An 8,850-nucleotide genomic window follows, 5' to 3' on the forward strand; every position below is an offset into this window, starting at 1 on the left:
TTGTATACAAGGTTATAGCTGTTTGTGCATAATATATATATAAAATTGCAAGCAATATAATGGCAAATCTGTAACTGCCCAGTGGGTTCACCTTGCCCGCTACCTAGACAGAGCCGATTTCTCAAGACGGGGGAATAGCAATAGAGAAAGAGTAATTCACGCAGAGTCGGCTGTGCGGGAGACCAGAGTTTTTTATTTTATTTTTTATTTTATTTTATTTTATTTTATTTTATTTTATTTTATTTTTCTGAAACAGAGTCTTGCTCTGTCTCCCAGGCTGGAGTGCAGCCTCGGAGTTTTATGATTATTCAAATCAATCTCCCTGAGCATTTGGGGATATGAGTATTTAGCAAGTTTATTTTGCCAAGGTTGGGGATGCTTGTGCATGACACAGCCTTAGGATGTCCTGATGACAGTTGCCCAAGGTGGTCAGAGCACAGCTTGGTTTTGCTGGAGATAAATGCTCGGTGCCGCAAAGTGAAACCAGCACTCAAGCGAAAGTTTTCTCAGCAACTCAATTTACTTCCGCAGAAGCGTGCTGCTCGCATCAATCACAATCGCAAGAGCACACTGAACAAAGGAAAGCAGGGGTTTTTATTCCTAACGCAATCCCTACCTCTGGCATGGGCTGGGGCCAGACCTCAAGATCTAAACTGACCCGTTTGGCTATTTGTGAATATTTTCCCAAATAAGGAATGGGAAAGGGGGATGAGAGTTACAACGGTGGGACGTGTGGTTTCGAAGGGAGAAATGGGTGCAGAGCAGGTAACCAAGGGAACAGATGTGAGTTATTGATTAGAACTGACTGGAAGGTTGTTTACGGTAACCAAGGGCAAGCAGGAATGGAGAACAAGAAAGTTGAGTTCCAGAACAAAAAACAAGAACGTTAATATGCTAAACCTTGGAAGCGAAACTGACTGTAACTGACAGTTTTATACATTTTAGGGAGACAGAAGACATCAATAAACATATGTAAGAGGAACATTGGTTTGATCCGGTACAACCTGAAGCAAAAGTGGGTCAACTCGAAGCCAGGAGGGGGCTTCCAGGTCACAGGTAGGTGAGAGACGAACGGTTGCATTCTTCTGAGTTTCTGATGAGCCTTTCCAAAGGAGGCAATAAGATATGCATTCTTATCAGTTTCCAAAGGAGGCAATAAGATATGCATTCTTCTCAGATGACTTTGAATAGAATGGGAGGCAGGTTTGCCCTAAACGGTTCCCAGATTGACTTTTCCCGTTATCTTAGTGATTTGGGGGGCCCAAAATATTTTCCTTTCCAATTTCCCCCTTTTGTTTTAAAAATATTTTGGAGAAAGCATTTTAGAAGAAAATCAGTCTCTGGTGCCAGGTTTTGTCTGATTTCTCATGGGATTACAGGCTGGAATTACAGGCACATGACACCACACCTGGCTTTTTTTTTTTTTTTTTTTTTTTTGGTAGAAACAGGGGTCTCCCTCGGTTGCCCAGGCTGCTCTCTGGTGCCCAACGCGGGGCTCCCCGTAATCTCTACAAATAATCCAGTGAAGGAACACTAGAGCGTGGAAAACGGAGGACGACCGACAAAGGACTCCCGAGTAGGTTTTCACTTCAAGCTCTAGGGTAAGTAGGGCGCTCGGAGAATTCCAGGGAAACCTGGGGAAAACATGGGTCAGGCTGAGAGTAAGTTCGCTAATTACTTAAGCCTTGTGCAGCAGTTACTGCGCCGCGAAGGGGTAATTGTGAGTACCCCAAATCTCACATCTTTGTTCCATCTGGTAGACAAGTATTCTCCTTGGTTCCCGGAATATGGAACCATGAACGTAAAAGATTGGGACAAGGTCGGATCAGACTTAAAACCAGCACAACAAGAGGGCCGCGGTATTCCCGTCTCTGCTTGGTCTGTGTGGTCTGCAATTAAAACGGCACTGGAGCCCTTCCACACTGAGGAGGAGAAGGAGGAGTTTCAGGATGACATAGGAAAGTTGAATAATCAGGAGTCTAAGTATCAGCAAATTGAACCATGACAGTCTAGTTTTAAAAAGGGCGAGAAACGGGAAGGTATGTATGCTAATCTCCAAAAACTTGTAAAAGAAACAGTGCCACCTACCGCGCCTTTAGGGGAAGATCTGGAATGGCCACCCCCAGGTCAGCCTTGGGAATTTTTGGAAGGGGAGCCTGAGACGCGCCTTGCGGCTCCCATTGTTGCAGGCCCGGTCGGTAACTGTGGCGAGGGGAACTTCAGGCTTCTCCAACAGCCAATTAGGAGGAGGGAATGATCCAGGCTTGCCCACCTGTTAATTATGGTAGAGGAATGCTGCGAGCCGGTCCAAATACAAATGATGGCACAGGGACAATCCAGGCATCCATTCGCCAGGCACAAGAAATGGGGGATTTGAATGCTTGGCAGTTTCTGGTAATTATTTCTCCAGCTGAGGAGCCCAGAGAACTTGCTCAAGCATGCTGGGAGCCATTTCCTTTTAAAATATTAAAAGACTTAAAGCAAGCAATTGGACAATATGGGCCAAATTCTCCTTATGTTCATTCCTTGTTACAATGTGTGGCTTATAACAGACGTTGAATACCTACGGATTGGGAGGCACTAGCCCGATCCACCCTGTGCTCCTCTGAATTTCTCCAATTTAAAACCTGGTGGAGGGATGAAGCAACAAATCAGGCACGCAGAAGTGCTCAAGCCCAACGTCCCGTTAATATCACATCTGATCAACTGGTTGGAATCGGACAGGCATGGGGTACTCTAAATTAACAGATGGTAATGGGTGATGAGGCTGTTGATCAGCTCAGAACTATATGCCGAAGAGCCTGGGAAAAAATTCACGACCCTGCTACTGCTTATTCTTTTCACACAGTTTAACAGAGTCCAAGGGAGCCTTATCCTGATTCTATCGCCCCTTTGCAGGATGCGGCTCAAAAGACTATTTCCGATTCTCATGCCAAGAAAGTGATCGTTCAGCTGCTTGCTCATGAAAATGCTAATACAGAATGTCGGGCAGCAATTAGATCTGTTAAGGGAAAGGCAGATCTAAATGAGGGAAAAACTTTAAGTGAATACATTAAAGCCTGCGATGGCATTGGGGGACACTTATATAAGGCCAGCCTCCTTATATAAGACCAGGGGGAGAGAGGAGGATCCTATTACTCCCCATATCGCGGGGGGTGCCTCACCCCCCTGCGATGTGGATCCTAACAGCAAGGGGGAGAGAGGGGGTTGCTATTACTCCCCATTACGATGTGGATCGTAATAATTACTGCCCCCTGCAATGTGTATCCATTATTAGCAGTCTCTTTTGTTCAGGATATTAGGAACAATTTCAAGGTTGTGTGTACACAGCCTGCAATAGGAGAACGAACACCATCCTCTGCACCTCCGGATATCAGGAACCATATCACACAATGGGTGTACACTTTTTGGGAGATTTGGGGTAATGTCGTCCTGTGTTTCCCTGAATATTTGGAGACATATCACAGGGTGGCTGTACACCCACTACTCTCTTGGCAGGAACATCATACTTTACCTACTGGAAATTAGGAGCAATATCACAGACTGGGTGTCAAGCCACTGTCATATTGGAAGTAATATCATGCTCTCCCCCACAAGTTATGAGGAACAATATCACAGGAAGGTGTGTACCTTCTCCGGTAGTGGCAGTAGTATCATCATGTCTTCCTTTAGATGACAGGAACAGTATCACAGGGTGGGTGTACACCCCGTGTATTTTTGGAAGCAATGTCATTCTCTCTTCCTCTAGGTTTTACGATTCATATCACAGGCGGGGTGTACACCCCTTGTTATATTGGATGGAATCTCATCCTCTTTCAACCTGTATCTTTAGAACAATATCCCATGGGGACTGTATATCTCTTCAATATTGGTAGTAATACCATCTTATCCTTTCCTGGATATCAGAAACAATATCACAGAAGGGGTGTACACCCCTTGCAATATTGGTAGTAATATCACCTCTCCCCTGTGGTTATTAAGGACAAAATCCCAGGGTGGCTATACGGTTCCTACTTTATTGGGAGTAGTATCATCCACTCACCCCCTGGATATCAGGAACCATATCACAGAAGAAGTGTCCACCCCCTTCGATATTGTCAGCAATGTCATCTTCTCACCTGGATATTAGGAATGGTACCCCGGGGTTGGGGGCCGTGTACACCCACTGTGATATCGCAAGTAAAATCAGCCTCTTTCCCCCTGGATATTAGGAACTGTATCACAGGTGTGTGTGCACCTTCTGGGATATTGGGAGTACTATCAGCCTTCACCCCGCTGCATATTAGGAACAATATACGTGAGGCAGGGTGGTTACATCCCCTGCAATATTGAGAGTAATATTCTTCCCTTGCCCCTGTACAGTAGGAACTATATCACAGGGGTCTGTACAACTTCTGCGATATTGGGATTAATGTTATCCTCTCCCCCACTGAATGTCAAAAATAATATCACAGAAGGGTGTACACCCCCTGCGATATGGCCAGTAATACAATCATCTCTACCTTTGCATACTAGGAACAACATCACAGAGGGTGTGTACACTCCCCTGCGGTATTGAGCATAATTTTATCCTCTCTTCCCCTGGATATTAGGAACGATATCCCTCGTGGTGGGAGGTGGAGTACATTAAGAACAATATCACTGGGTGGGTGTACACCCCCTATTGGGTGTAGTATCATCCTCTCTTCCCTAGGATATTAAGAACAGTGTCACAGGAGGGGTGTACAGCCACAGCCCCTGCGTTATTGGGAGTCATAGCATCTTCTCCCCCTCTCGATAGAAGGAACAATATCCCAGGGTGGGTGTACATCCCCTACGATATTGGGTGTAATGTCATCGTCTCCCAACGTGGATATTGGGCATAGTGTCACAGGGGAGTGTACACCTTCTTCGATATTGGGAGTAATATCATCCTCTCCCCTCAGGATTGTAGGCAAAATATCGAAGGGGTTTTACAACTCGTGCGCTATGGGCAGTAATATCATCCTCTCCCCACCACAATGTTAGGAAGTATATCACAGGCGGCTGTATTACTCCCAATATCGCAGAGAGTGAACAACCCTTCTGCGATATTGTTGCTAATATCCGGAGGGGGAGAGGATGATATTACTTTCAAAATCGCAGACTGTGTACACCCACCCTGTGATACTGTTCCTAAAATCCAGGAAAGGAGAGGACAGTATTACTTTCCATAGAGTAGGAGCTGTACACCCACGCTGGGATTTTGTTCCTAATATCAAGGCGTGGAGAGCGTAATATCATTCCCAATATGGCAGGGGGTGTACATCCCCCCTGAGATATTGTTCTTGCCATTCAAAACAGGAGAGGATAACATGACTCCAGATATCGAAGAAAGTGTAAACCCCCATGTGATATTCTTTCTCATATCCAGAAAGGAAGAAGAGGATATTAATCCCCATATCGCAGGAGGTGTACACCCACTCTGATCTTTTTCCAAATATGCAGAGGGGGAAGAGGATAATCCTATTCCCAGTATCGCAGCAAGGGTTGTACACCCTCGTGTAAGATGGTCCTTCATACTATTCCAAGGCGGAGGAGATGATGTGACTACATATATGGCAGAAAGTGTACACCCCCCAGGGTATTGTTCCCATGATCCTGGAGGGAAGAGGATGATATTAATTTAAAGATCACAGAAGGTGTACACGCCCCCAGTGATCTAGTTTCTAATTTTGACGTGGGAGAGGAGGATATGACACCCAATATCATAGGGAGTAGAAACACTCCTGGGATACTGCTCTTAATATTCAGGGAGGCAGAGGATGATATGACTCCCAATAAGGACGGGTGTACACCCTCAGTGTGTACACCCGTCTGTGAAACAGTTCATAATTTCCAGACGGGGAGATGATATTACTCACAACACCATAAACAGGCTGTGAGTCCACCATGGACCGTAATAGCCAGGAGGGGAGATGGGGTGCCTATGACTCCCCACATCGCAGGGAGTACACCCCCTGCAGTACAAGGAATAATATTATCTTCTCTTCCTTTACCCCTTGAGAACAATATCACATGGCGGGGGGTATACCCCCTGCACTATTGGGAGTAATATCATTCTCTCTTATTCTGGATAGTAGGAAAAATATCACAGGCAGGATGGACAACCCCTGTGATATTGAGAGTAATATCATCCTCTCCCAACGTGGATATTAGGAAGCATATCACAGGGGGCGTGTACACTTCTTCGATATTAGTAGCGACATCATCCTCTCCTCCCTGGGTATAAGAAACAATGTGACAGGCAGGGTGGACACCCCCCGCAAGTTGGGGAGTACTATCCCTCCCTGGATATTAGGATCCACGGTGGACACACAGCGTGTTTACGATTTTGTGAGTAATATCATCTCCCCCTCTAGACATTACGAACGGTATCAAAGATGGGTGTACACCCTCTGCAATATAGGGAGGAATATCATCATCCTCTCCCCCCCAGATATTAGGAACAATATCAAAGGAGTGTTTATAACCTCTATGATATTGGGAGTAATATCATCCTCTCCCACGTGGAAATTAGGAACAGTATCACCGGAGGCATATACACCCCCTACCATTTTGAAAGTAGTATCATCCTCTTCCCTCCCGGATCACGGGAACAACATCACTGGGGGGTGTACACTTTCTGCGATATTGGGAGTAACATCGTCTTCTCTGCCTTGGAATATTAAGGACAATATTGCGCGGGGGCGTGTACATCTTCTGCAATATTGGGAATAATATTATCCTCTCTTCCCCTGCATATGAGGAAAGATATCACAGAGTGGGTGTTCACCTCCTGCGATAGGGGGATTAATATCATCTTCTCCTCTTCCAGATATCAGGAAGAGTATTACACGGGGATGTACGCTGTCTGCCATACTGGGAGTAATATCAACCTCTTGGCCTTGGAATATTAAGAAGAATGTCACAGGGTGGATGTACACCCTCTGCCGTATTGGAAGTAATATCAGCCTGTGCCCTCCATGGATATTAGGAACAATTTCCCAGGCTGTGTGTACGCTTCCTGCTGTACGGAGTGTAATGTCACCCTCTCCCTTCCAGGATATTAATAACAATATCACAGGGCGGGTGAACACAGCCTGTGAATTATTATCATCCTCTCCCCCTCCAGATACTAGGAACAATATCACAGAAGAGCTGCACACTCCCTGCGATATTGGGAGTCAAAGAATAGGCTTCTTCCGGGAATATTAGGAGCAATATTACTGGGTGGCTGTCCAGTCATTGCTATGTTGTTAGTCATGTCATACTCTACCCCCTGGATATTAGGATCAATGTCACAGGGTGAGTGTACACCGGCCATGATATTAAAACTAAAATCATGCTCTCCATCCCTGGATATTAGGAACAACATCACAATAATAGGTGTAATGACATTATTAATTATTAAACATCAATGATCGATTTTAATAACTATCAATGATAATATTAATTAATAGTATGACATCATTAATTATTGATAATATTTTAAAGATATTATGATTAATTATTAATATTAATGTCATTTAACAATATTAGTCCTTAATGTTAATTATTATTTTATTACTAACATCACTTAGTATTGATTTAAGTAACAATAATTGCTGATATCATTATTTTATTATTAATAGTGATATTACTATTATTAACACTAATCGTTAACATTTTTAACCAGTATTAATTTTTACTATCTTCATTGTGATTATTAATATCGATTATTACTATTAATTTTTATATTTATTAATATTAATAATTAATAGACTTGTTCCTGATATCCGGGGGGGAGAGGATGATATGACTTCCAATATCGCTGAAAGTGTACACCCCTGTATGTTGTTATTCCTAGTAGCCAGGGGGTAGAGGATGACATTCTTGAAACTATCGCAGTGGGTGTACATCCCTTCGGTCGTCTGGTTCCTTATATCCTGGGTGGGAGAGGATGATATGACTTCCAATATCGCAGGGGGCGTAGACCTCCCCCGTGATATGGTTCCTAATATCCAGGGGGCGAGAGGATGATATTAGTCTCAATATCATCCTCTTTCGCAGGAGGTGTACACTCCCTAGTGATATTGTTCCTAATATCCAGGGACAGAGAGGATGATATCACCACCAATAGAGCAGGGGGTGTACACCCCTTCTGTGACATTGTTCCTCATAGCCAGTGGGGGAGAGGAAGATATTACCCCCAATATCGCAAGGGGTGTACACCCCTTTGTGATATTGTTCCTTATATCCTGGGAGGGAGATGATTATACTGGTGGCAATATCGCAGGGAGTGTACACACCCACTGTGATATTGTTCCAAATATCCAGAGGGGGAGAAAATGATATGACTACCAATATCGCAGGGGGTGTACATCCTCCTGTGATATTGTTTCTTACATTCAGGGGGAGAGGATGATATTACTCCCAATATCGCAGGGATTGTACACACCTCCTGCGATATTGTTCCTAATATCCCGAAGGGGAGAGCATAATCTTACTCTCAATATCACAGGGGGTGTGCACCTCCTTTGTAATATTGTTCTTAATATCCATGATGGGAGAGGATGATATTACTCCCAAGATTGCAAGAAGTGTACACTGGGGTTTCACCGAAGCAAATCTCACCATGGGAACTTGTACTACCTTGAGCATTCAGACACTGCTTGCTCGTGTGTTATCAGCTCGTTTTTATTTTTAAAAGATGGGGTCTCACTCTGTTACCCAGGCTGGAATGTACCAGGCTCGAATTCCTGGGCTCAAGCGATCCTCCTGCCTCAGTCTCCCCAGTAGCTGGAACTACAGAGGAGTGCCACCACACCCTCCATCAACTCTTCATTGCTGCTGTAGGCCACGTGGCTCCAC

Source organism: Chlorocebus sabaeus, chromosome 19 (genome assembly GCF_047675955.1).
Source record: "Chlorocebus sabaeus isolate Y175 chromosome 19, mChlSab1.0.hap1, whole genome shotgun sequence".
Taxonomy (NCBI): domain Eukaryota; kingdom Metazoa; phylum Chordata; class Mammalia; order Primates; family Cercopithecidae; genus Chlorocebus; species Chlorocebus sabaeus.